Source organism: Momordica charantia (genome assembly GCF_013281855.1).
Source record: "Momordica charantia cultivar OHB3-1 chromosome 1 unlocalized genomic scaffold, Mcharantia_2.0 BLBB01000001.1, whole genome shotgun sequence".
Taxonomy (NCBI): Eukaryota; Viridiplantae; Streptophyta; class Magnoliopsida; order Cucurbitales; family Cucurbitaceae; genus Momordica; species Momordica charantia.
The window spans coordinates 3,858,143-3,871,395 of NW_028275157.1; positions in this window are offsets into that span (position 1 = coordinate 3,858,143).

Below are 13,253 nucleotides of genomic sequence, written 5' to 3' on the forward strand. Positions count from 1 at the left end.
TAGTTGAAGTATTAAATCCCACATGTCTATCTTTACAACAGTTGTTTATGTTTTCCTTGTTGAGATGGCGGTTGGACAGGGAGTTTCATAATGTTACCTTGAAATTGATGTTGAAATTTCTGGGGCGTTATAGTTGGTATCAGAGTCGAATTGTTCCTGTAGACTAACCTAGTAACTAAGGTGTTTATGAGTAGTTATTCTGGTCGACCTCCTTGTCCTCACCAGGTACGCTTTATAGTTGGTTGTTTTGTGAAACTTATAACTCTCCCATGGTTTAATTGTTTATATGTTTTCATAAGATTCGACTGTCACCCTCGTTTGAGACTACGCTTAGAGTAAAGTGCTAATGTTTGTTTGATGATTCTTTTGTGCCCTTCCATTCCAGACGATGCCTCCTTGTCGTAGTATGAGACTGTGTGTGAACGTAAACCCAGTCTCGAAGGTGAGAACACGGCGGACCCGGTCCCTCCGACACGTGCTCAGGCAAGGGTAGCTCCTCCAATTCCTCCAACAATGGCTTAGGGAAGGGTGGTTCCCACAAATCCCCCAACAGTTCCCTAAGTAAACCCTCAGGTGGCTTTGCTCGCAGAAGCGTTATTGGCGTTGATCAATAACATAGTTTGGTCGGTGGTGCTCAAGCTCAGCCACCCCGACGTTTTGAAGCTCCTCAAAGTGAGGCCAAATTCATCAAAGGTTTCCAGCATTACGGGGCCTTACATTTGACGGAGGTAGCAAGAAATTTACATTAGCAGAAGAGTGGGTTAGGGAATTAGAAGCTCTTTATGCGTATCTAGGTTGCAACGACTAGCTCAAGGTCAAGGGAACGGTCTTTATGTTGATGGGTGAAGCCCTGAATTGGTGGGACTCAGTGGCAGCGCAGAAGACCATCTAATGTATCGGTCATGTGGGGAAGGTCCGACATACCGTAAATGGACATTTCATGGAGAAAAGGTAGATGTTTCTCCATTTCAAATATTCAAATCAATGTTTCTTTGAGGTACATTTTAAGATTCGGGTAAAAATAGAGAAGATGGTGGAAATAGTATAAACCAAGCGATAGCTAATGCTGATGAGATGCTCCAAATGATGAATGACTTGATGGTGTAGTGTTTGAAGACATTCCTAGAGTATCAAATAGGCAATATGAGATAAATGACTTTACTGAATTGTTTCATGATGTAGACAAAGAGTTGTATCCAGGATGTTCGAAGTTTACATCGTTTTATTTTTAGTGAAGCTTATGCACATTATAGCTCTTAATTATTTGAGTGATAAATCATTTGATATGTTAGTCCAATTATAAAACGATGCATTTCCAAATGGTGTAAGGCTTTCTAAATAAAATTATGAGGCTAAGAAAGGGTTACGTGATTTATGGATGAGATATGAATAAATTCACGCGTGTAAGTATGATTGTGCTTTAGTTTGAAAAGAATACGCATCAGTTGACCATTGCCCGTATTATGGAGAGTCAATGTACAAACTTAATAAAATAGAAGGAAAAAAAATTCCCCATAAGATGCTGATGTATTTTCCATTGAAGACAAGGTAACAAAGATTATATATTTCAAAACCTATGGTATGGGATATGAGGTGGCCTACAGATAAAAGGTCTAAAACTAACGGAATACTTCGATATCCTGCTGATGCTGAGGGTTGGAAACATTTTGATAGCCGGTGTACTTTGTTTGCTGTAGATGCTCGTAATGTGATATTGACACTTTATTTGGATGGTTTTAATCCATTTGGAAGTATAAATTTATCGTATAGTATGTGGCAAATGGTGCTCGTTCCCTATAAAGAATGGATGAAAAAAGCATCCATTGTTTTATCTCTACTCATTCTTGGGCCAAGGTATCCTAGTAAATAGATTTATATTTTACCTACAATATTTGATAGATAAGTTGAATGAATTGTTGGTGAATGGTTTCCGCACGTACGATAGTTTCAGTGCCTCTTTCTTCCAACTTCATGTTGCCTTATTGTGGACGATTAACGATTTTACAGCTTATGGTGATTTGTCTGGTTGGAGGACAAAATGTTATATGGTTTGCCCAATTTGCAATGACGATACGAGTTCAATGAAATTAAAGAGAAAAATTTGTTTCGTGGGACATCATCGATATCTACCTCAAACACATACATGACGTATGAGTAGACAACATAATGGAAAACAAGAATTTAGAATAGTTCCGAGATATAATCTGGAAATGATATTAAAAATCAATTTAATTCATTGAGTTTCCCTATTTTGAGCAAGCATCCTACAGTAGTACGTGAAAACAAACGTGCGGGGATAATTAACAAGCACAATTAGAGTAAAAGAAGCATTTTCTTTGATCTTCCGTATTGGCAAATTCTTAAATTACGTCATACACTTAACGTGATGATATTGAGAAAAACATACGTGATAATTGTGTTGGTACTATATTAAATATTGATGGGTTTATAAAAAACACCATTAAATCCCATGAGGACATAGCAAACTTGAAAATATAAAGGAACTTCACGTATTGAAAATTGGAGGCAGACGTGTGAAGCCCCATGCATCGTTCACACTAACTGCAAGTGGAAAAGTTTTTTTTTTGTATATTTTTATAAACCGTGAAGTTTCTAGATGGATTTGCTTCAAATATACCCCAGCATGTCAACATAAATGAGGGCAAGATCACAGGTCTGAAAGTCACGATTTTCACGTTTTATTGCAAAGGCTTTTTTCCAATTGGTATTCGATCATATATACACAAAGACATTTGTACATCTATATCAGAATTGTCGAACTTCTTTCATCATTTATATGCAAAAACTCTACAGATATCAAATTTAGACAGAATGCAAACTGATATAGTGTTCATCTTATATAAGTTGGAAAAGATCTTTCCATGGGCATTTTTTACATTATGGTTCACTTAGCTGTTAATTTTCCGTGGGAAGCAAAGATTGTTGGTCCAGTCTGTTATAGTTGGATATATCACATTGAAATGTATATGAAAATTTGCCCTTATACGTTGCTTCATATTTTTTCCATTGTCGATTTTAAGTTCTAAGTCCATCACTATTTTTTGTATTAGGAGCTTGCGATATTTGAAGAAATATGTTATAAAGAAAGCTCGTCCTGGAAGTTAAATTGCATAAGCCTACATCATAAATGAATCTTTGACTTTTTGTTTTTATGTATTTAAATGGAATTGAAACAATATTTAATAGAAGTTAGTGTAATTATGATACCATCGAGCATGCAGATAATAATGGTGGGCTATCGGTTTTTTCTATACGTGTACGATTATTGGGTGGCAGCAAATGTCAACGCTTGACTTTTGATGAGCTAGAAAAATCACACTGGTATATATATTAAACATCTATGATGAAGTGGAACCTTACATTAAGTATGTATTTGTTCCCCCGTATAACTCGTATATTAGAATTTGTTATTATGATGAAATTTAGTTACGTTTCACGCTTAAGGTGCATATGAATCTCCTTCAATCAAACGGACATGGTGATTTGTACAAGAGACAATAATTATAGTTTCCTACTTTGTAAAAAAAAAAAAAAGGTAGGCACATACTTGTAGTTATACAACTCTATTTTCTCAAAGGGATTTCCGATGGGTTGTATGCCCTGGCCTTGGATCCGAACAACTATGTTCAATCTTATAGTGGGTGTATAGTCAATGGAATTCGATTTCTTCAAAAGAGCGTGATAGTCGTCGAGTTACTCAAAATAGTGGAGATGATGAAACCGGACAAATAAATTTCTATGGCAAGTTGCAAGAAATAATTAGGCTACAATATATTCACTCGAGGACACTTATTTATTTTAAATCTAAATGGTACGATACAAGTTCAAGAAAGGGCAAAATTAATGTATCGGATGGTTATACATCGATTAATACACGTTATCAATGGTACAAAGATGAGTCATTCATCTTTGCAAGTCAAGCAGCCCAAGTATTCTACTTAAATGATTACAAGCTTAGTCAAGATTGGAAAATTGTTCAAGAAATTCAACAAAGACATGTGTGGGATATTCCAGAGGTTGAGAATAATGAAACATAAGAAGAAGTAGTGACATATGAAACCATTGACACATGTTACCTACAAGTTGTTGATAAGTTGGATTCACTAACCTTTATTAAAGCAGATGTTGTACCAACGCCTATTGGAGATGAAGTAGATTTTGGTAGTGACAATAAGACATCTACTCATGAAGAAAAAGAGTTTGATTTTGAGTATTCTAGTGATGATTCCATGAACTCAAATTTGAATATATTATTAAATGATGAATAGAGCGATAGTGATAGATAGACATGTTCGTAAGTTGATAAAATTATACGCAATATTTAGTCTTATATTTACAATATTTTTTAGTGTGCTTTTGTTCATTATTGTGTTACAGGATGTCTTTATCAAACCATGGACCAGATAATGGACGTAGTCACACAACAAACGTTTAAATAATAGAAAACGCTCGCCAATAAGATGTTGATCACCAAGCACAAAGTACGTACTGATTTTCACCGACATTCATGTCATGTACATGCCATAAAACATCTGAAAGGAACATTAGAGCTCGATCGGATGAACTGTATCCTCGTACAACAAGAACTATTGCATTCCTACGCCATAGAGAAATATTGTAGGTATTATTTTCGTGTCATAAGTCATCAATATTTCACTACTCATTACTTCGATTGATAATTATGTAGAAAATCAAAGAGGGTCGGGAGTAGATGACATGAGACATGGAACATGTAACGCCCCCAATTTCACTACAAGGAATGGGGTACCGTTGCCATAATAACTATTCACCCTTTTCCCCATTAATGAAACATAAAGCGGAAAACCCGTGGGGTCTCTGTCGCAACCGAAACCTGGAAACGCATATTCGCCTCAGTGGGTAATAATCCAAATAAAGAAAAGAACCGGATCCTATAAACTCATAATTGCCTCAGTGGCTAATAATCCAAATAAAGAAAGGCACAGTTATTTGTTTCCACAATTCAAAAATTCGCCCTAGTTTTAAATAATAATAATAATCAGTACAACTAACAGCTCGATAAAAAAGTATGAAATAAGGAAGAACGTCCCATGAGTCAACCAAAACCTAGTACCACTAGCAATAAGTCTCTAACGTTACTAGCAATGAAACCCCAACCCAACTATCCTAGACAAAACGCAACTAGTGGTCCCTCCTCGATCAAGCCTCCTCCACATCATCACCACGGCCGAGGGTCCTGTTCGCACCTGAAATAAGCAACATTGAGGGGGGTGAGTATATAAAATACTCCATAAGTATCCCTCACCAAACAGACACCAAACAACATACTCACAATCACATCGACATCATACTCAATAACTAAAGAAACAAATATAAAAAATCTATTAACAGTAAAGTGACATCTCGACAGTCCAATCAAACTTCAGAACTCTCGTGACTTGAGTTGCAGGACCCACTAGCCTTTTACTTCTTCAATATACCACTCGTACTAAACCCTGAGTTAGTGTTCCAAGTATAGCTCTTCGAGGCGCATCGACCGTTGACATTTATCCCCAAGGTACCGGCATCCCTCTACAGAAGCTTGGTATTCGACCTTGCCATTTATCCCCAAAGTCTTCAACTATGCGCCAGTCCTTGACATTTATCCCCAAGGTACCGACGTCCCTCTACAGAAGCTTGGTATTCGACCTTGCCATTTATCCCCAAGGTCTTGAACTATACACCGGTCCTTGACGTTTATCCCCAAGGTCTCCGGCGACTACTCAACGTATTGGTCCTTGACCTCCACCACGTATAGACTCAATACATAGCCTCAATTAGATTAATCATGCCGACCCCCCACCCTTTGTACCCAGAGCCTCGACACTCTTCTCTACAAAACTGGTGTACCGACCCTCGACCTTTTGTACCCGGAGCATCGACACCCCATAGCGACGTATTAGACCCCAACCTTTCTCTTGTAGGGCCCTAACACTCATCCAACATCCTACCCGTAACAAACAACACTCACGTTCCCACTCTTAGTTTTCAACAGGGGTTCCAACTCACGATATCACATCCTGCTAGTCACAACAACCTTCATAACAAAGAAAATCCAACATACTTATAACTAGACAATAGTAACCACAACCAGTCTTCTCATAATGCAAGACATTATACTCACACGATTAGCACAACACGCGACTTTCTAGCATACAACAGATGCAGCAAGACTATCATCTTACAATCATCAAGTATAATGTATGCCTTATGTACATAGTCATTTCAAACAAAACCACAGCAATCTATACATACTACTCAACTAGGGATGGCGATAGAAGCCCGTCCAACATTCTCAGAAACATCGACACAGCAATCACACTCAGAAACATAAAATCCAACAGATGCTTCACAACATTCTAGCCAACCTCAATTAGTAAATCTCAGCAACAACAGACAACATTTAAGCATAACCTAGTCTAACGTTGACAAATATAATAGTATTCATTTGTTTTTTTTTTCTTTCTAAAGTTAACCGAGCAAAACGTAAAGCTGGCCAGAACCAATGAAAGCAGACATTCACATCTAGACTAGCGCAAACAACAATGCAAGGACTCATTCAAGGTACTCAACACACAATCACTCACATCCAGTGTCCCCATCCTATTGGAGTGGGAAATTTCTTGGTTTTGTAATAAGTGAACGAAACAGCCCTAAAGTGGTGTATCGCTGGTCTTTCGAGAATGGCGTTGTAGGCTAGGGGACCGTCAATCACAACAGACTCTTCGATTCGAGTGACCGCTTCTTTTCCTTCCCCCAAAGTTAGGGGCAGCTCGATGCTTCCTTCATGATGATTTCGTTCACTAAAGAAACCGACCAGTGCCGACGCACACCTTTTGAGCTTAGTGATATCCCACCCGAGTGCGCGCAGCATCGTCGAGGGTAGGACGTTTGTCGAGCTTCCGCCTGCTACTAGCACCGATGTGTGGGTACGTGATCGATCCTAAGCGATGATGATGAGGGCGTCGTTCAACGGTTGGAGCTGGGCGTTCGCTTCCTCGTCCGTGATGGTCACTATTGGTCCAGATGGGCTGGTTTCACAGTTAAGACTTCCGATGCTCCGAGTTTCCCCCGATCTTGTCGGGATAGGGTCTTCCATTTATTGCTGGATTCTCCCTTCGTTGGTTCCCCACTGACAGTAAGGATAGCCGACGGGCAGTCATTTTTCTTTGGAGACTTTGGCTTTGGCTGCGCTTTGATACTGTTATACTTTCGTCTACGACACCCTAATTCTGAGCCTTCACCGACAAACTCCTTTAGATATTGCCTTTGGACAAGGGACTCGACCTGATCCTTGAAGTCTCTGCAATGTTTTGATGATAACAAACACACTTAGTATTAATTATTTCTAGTGTGTTAGAATTATTATTATAAAACTTAAATTTATTATTAGCTTCAATAATATTATATCATTTACTGATAAAACATATTTTGTTTAACAAAGAATTTTAGTGTTTTGAAGTATCCACAGTGTAGAGCTTGATATGACGATTCCAACGAATTTTGAATTACTCAAATCGGAGCTCATATGAATTAATTATGGTCGAAAGAAGTTGCAAGAAAAATACACAAAGTGGATGACGTGGCGGTTGAATCAACTAAGCGAACCAATGAAATGTTGACATGTGGCATGGTGTTAAAATATACAAGAAAAAACAAAGAAAAAAAACAAAGTTACCGTTGAAGATAACTTAAGGAAAATAAAAATAAAAGTAAATAAATAAATAAATATATTTATATATATATCGCATCACATTAAATGCATATTTGTTTATTATATATATATATATATATAGCCGTTTGACACATTGATATATAATATTTTTTTTATTATTATTATTACTTTATTCAATTAAATAACACCATTTGATTTTTAATAATTTCAAATCAAATGGTCCAAATTTAATTTGGATTTCAAATTTCTTCCAAACTTTTCCTCCTCTATTTAAACCTCTCATTCTCTCATATTTTAACAACATTTTCTCTCCCCATTTATCCAACATTTATCTATTGTTCATCCCTCCAAAAACTTCAATGTTCTTTTAAATTTATTGTGGGAGATTTTATTTGAGAGATATTTGTGCTTCCAATTTTATTTATCTTAGCCAAATTGAGGGTGTTATTTGTAAGAATTTTTCTTACAAATTTGTGAGCAAAACATTTGTATATCTACTATTTGAGAGAGTTTGTAAGTTCGTTCTTCATATTCCAAATCTTGTAAGGGTTGCTCTTGAGCCCGAAAAAGAGCAGTTGTAACGGTTTGATCTTGAACCGTGGAAATGATCGGGTTTCTTCTTGCTCCCAGAAAAATTAGGCTTTCTACCGGTTTGACTCCTACCGTGGAAAGAGTCAAGTTTCCTAGTGGAACACGCAAGAGGAGCTTGGGAAGTGGAGTCGGCCGGTTGTTTCCGAACCACTATAAATTTTCGGTGTCATTTTCTCTAACCCTCTTCTATTTAATTTGTGCAATTAATTTTCTTTATTATAAATTGTAATAAATTAATTGTTAAAATTTGTTATTCATGTTTATGGTCAATATTTATATTTGAATCATTTGGGTGGTGGAATTAATTAGGGTGTTTGTATTTTTAATTTATTGAATAGTTTATGTTAAAATCATTTGTTCTTAAAAAGTTTACTTATTTGTTTAAATTGTGCCCACAGTGTTAAAAAGTTTATAAAGTTTCATTAAACCCTATTCACCCCCCCCTCTAGGGTTTTCATACCGATCCAATAGTCATGTCCGTGGTCTCGGTGGAATTTGTAATACTTACTCCTGTCCTTCTTGGTAGGGTCGCCCTTAGAGCATTTCGACCATTGTAGCAGGTTGTCGATGGGGTCCCATTGATTCGGGTGAGTATCTGGTGCACTGGGATACGAGTGGGAGTGTATTTCCTGTATCGTTGTGGTCGGTCGGCTCTGAGTCCAATCGAGCCCCATCAGGCTCTCTCTTCATAGCCGACCTTTCCAACAACTTCCCTTTGTCCTATCGAGTCGCGTCACCCGGCTTTTTGTCTAGGGATTCGGCTGCGAGCATCTCCTCTCCAACTATGTGCCTGTTAATCCTAACCATACAAGCTTTCTTTCTTTGATGCCCTGTGAGAGTGCCCACAGGGCTACACTCTCATTACAATCGGGTACTCGGAGCCTCTCATTCGAGAACCATGCAATATACACCTTCAGGCTCTCACCTGGTTTTTGTTTGATCAAGGCGAGATGGGCTTCCGTTCGCCTGTTGGTGCAGGAGTAATGGAACTGGTCTACAAACTTGCTTGTTAGGTCCTGGTAGATTCCGACCGAGCGCGGAGACAGATCATAGAACCATTGGTCGAGCGGGTCCGATGAAGGTTCCGGAGAAACCCCTGCACTTTTCCACGTCATTGTACACTGACTGCCGCATCGCGTCGTGGTACAGTGTGGCGTGGTCTAAGAGATCTGTCGATCCGTCATACTTGTCCAAGTGCGGGCCTTTGAACCCCTTCAGTAGATCAACAGCCAAGATGATGGCTATGAAGGGCTCTTCAGCGATCTTAGAGGGTTCGTATTGCGTGGTGGGGCCGACTCCCACAACTCTGAGTTCGTTCTTCACTTGGTTGAAGATCACTTCCTGACCCGATCCAGATCTTATGGGGCGAGCCCCGTTCAAGGCTCACTAGGCCTACTCGATGTTCTGTGCTTGTTTTCGAATCTAGATGAGGGATCGTCGGACCACGTCGGGAGCGGCTTCTAGTGACTTTATCCCAGAGGTCTCTCGATCCTTCGAGGATTCCTAGGGATGCCGGGGGGTCGCTTCCCTCTGTTGGGTGTGTTGCCCTAAAGTCGTAGTTTGTATTTATGTAGAATCAAATGTATATCAATAAATTTGTTGTTGAATTCATAGCATTGCATTGTCCAAAATTCAATAAACTAAACATCCAAGGTTATTTTCATGTAACCTGGACAATATATATACTGGGTATATATTTGATATACCATGATATACAAGTGGATAATGTCCAGTGAATAACCTAAAGGGTCTATAGTATATGGATAAGGCTGGGTACCTTATCCTAACAACACTATGGATACGGCCCACTTTGTAAATGTTACAGACGACTCGATTCAGGTTGTTCGTGGGAGACATGCGAGTGGGGGTATCCTATACAATGAGTTTGTATCAGACCGAACTACGAAATAGACAATCTTTAGATGTAACGCCGTTGACTCACAGATTGCTATTTCATAGGATGACCAGACAACTCATTTTCAATCCTGAGTGAGTTATCGACTCCTGCCAGTGAGGACTCGTCCTTTGATCTATATGGGTGAGAGTGGCTCGAGTTGCCGACTCAATATTCCTACCATTTTGGGGATGAGACCGAGTGGGGAGTAGGGAACATAACTTCACAAGATGGAATTCACTCATCTCCAACTTTAGGGGAGTAGATGAGTGTTCTCTTAATTACTGATTCTGGGACTTGAACAACGTCCGCATGAAGGAGGGCTCCTCAGTGCGAGAACAGAGTCAGGTCCACTTCAACGTGGCAGAGTCGAACGAGCCTGTCATAGACGAGCAGAGTCAGGTCAGCTTCATTCTGGAATCTCTTCCGAAGAGTTTCCTGCCATTCCGCAGAAATTTGGTTATGAATAAGCTGGAGTACACTCTTACCACACTCTTAAACGAGCTGCAGACCTACCAGTCTCTTATGAAATGTAAGGGACAAGAAGGGGAGGAAAATGTTGCCACATCAAAGAGGTTCAACCGAGGTTCGTCCTCTGGAACCAAGTCTGCAACCTCTTCTTCTGGAAGTAAGACTTTCAAGAAGAAGAAAGCTATTGGTAAGGGATCTAAACTTGACTCCGCTGCTGCCGCTGAAAGAAAGGCAAGGCCAAGGTTGCAACGAAAGGAAAGTGTTTCCACTGCAGTATGGACGAGCATTGGAAGCGCAACTGCCCAAAATACTTGACTGAAAAGAAGAAAGCCAACGAAGGTAAATATGATTTACTTGTTTTGGATACATGTTTAGTGGAGAATGATGACTCCGCCTGGATACTGGATTCAGGAGCCACTAATCACACTTGTTCTTCATTTCAGGGAATTAGTTCCTAGAGGCAGCTTGACACCGGAGAGATGACTCTCAAGGTTGGAACGGGAGAGGTCGTCTCAATTGTGGCGGTAGGGGAGCACAAGTTGTTTACAAACAAGAATATGTATATATTATTAGATAATGTGTCGTAGTTCCTAAAATTAAATGGAACTTAATTTCAGTTTCTTGTTTGTTAGAACATTTTTATTCCATTTCTTTTATTTTAAATGAAGCGTTCATTCAAGAAATGGTGTTAATATTTGTTCTGCTTTGCTTGAAAACAAGTTGTATGTGCTAAGACCAACCATAACTAAACAGTTTTAAATACCGAGTTGTTTAAAAATGCTATAACTCAAAATAAAAGGCAAAAAGTTTCTCACACGGAAAATACCTATCTTTGGCACTTAAGATTAGGTCACATTAATCTCAATAGGATTGAGAGGTTGGTTAAGAATGACATTCTAAGTGAGTTAGAAGACGATTCTTTACCACCATGTGAGTCTTGTCTTGAAGGCAAGATGACTAAAAGACCTTTTACTGGAAAAGGTTATAGAGCCAAAGAGTCCTTAAAACTTATACATTCAGACCTTTCTGGTCCGATGAATGTTAAAGCTTGATGAGGGTATGAATATTTCATCTCTTTTATAGATGATTATTAAAGGTATGGTTATTTATACCTAATGCAACATAAGTCTGAAGCCCTTGAAAAGTTCAAGGAGTACAAGACTGAAGTTGAAAATTAATTAGGTAAAACCATCAAAACACTTCGATCTGATCGAGATGGAGAGTATATGGACTTGAGATTTCAGGACTATATGATAGAACATGAAATCACGTCCCAACTCTCAGCCCCTGGTACACCTCAACTAAACGGTGTATCAAAAAGGAGAAACAGAACCCTATTGGACATGGATCGATCAATGATGAGCTATGCTCAGTTGTCTAACTCGTTTTGGAGTCACTAGTAGAAATTCGATTTATCGTGACGTTTTTTTTAACGTCACAAAAATCTTTCGTGACATTTTTAACGCCGTCACGTATGCGCCCATCACAAAAGGTATACGAGACGTTTAAGAAACGTCACAAAAATTAGCACACGTGACGGTTAATTGTCGTCATGAAATACATGGATTTCCACGACGTTCATAAAACGTCGTGAAAAATGATTTCGTGTCGGTGATTCAAGGTCACGGAAAGACCTTGAATAGGGAAGGAGAGGTCACGTGACATCCTTTAGTGACGGTGTTTAAACGTCACGAAAAGTATATTTAGTGACGGTTCATATTCGTCCTCAAAAAATATTTTGGTGACGGTTTTGAAAACGTCACTAATGATTTCATTTTGTGACGATAAAAAAATAGTCCCAGAAAATGTATTTAATTTTGATTGCAACTGTTGCGTAATAGAAATATCATATAATCAAATTGTTGATCAAACAGGCAAATATAGTAATTTAGATAATAAAGTTGAACTATATTAAACATGAACAAGGAAACTAATATTTTAATTTAGAATATACTAGTATTCTCAAACAAAAATTACAAAGGACACAACCATTATTTTGGTTCCAATCATGGCGTCAAGAGTCAAAAAGTTTTGACTTTTCTCTGTTCTCTCTCCTCCATGGCGGCGTTTGTTAAGAAACCCTTGGGAGTTGGATCTAAGAACCTTGCTAACGAACAAGACCCAAGGAAAAGTTTAAGAACGGATTACCTTGATGATCAATATCAAGAGTAGAGAAAACTCGTTTCTAAGCTCGTGATTCGAATCACTCCACATGAGGTACAATCAACACCGCTTGAATGATCCTAACATGCAAATTCTAAAGACACAAGAAATTGCACAAGAAATGGGAAATAAAGCTCTCAACCAAGCTAATGAGAAAACTCACTTTTCATTAAACTTCAAATTGTGTTTACAACAAGACATCTCAAGGCTATATATAGCCATCCTAGCTAGCCATATGAAAAGTCTTAAGCAAATGAAAAGACTTGTAACTTACAAGAAATGAAAAGACTTCTAAATGAAAAGACATAACTTACAAGAAATGAAAAGACAAGCAAATGAAAAGGTTAAGAACATGGAAAGCCAACCAAAATAAGTGCAATTTCGTCCATAATGAGGGATGTGAGTGCTTGACTTGGTTTT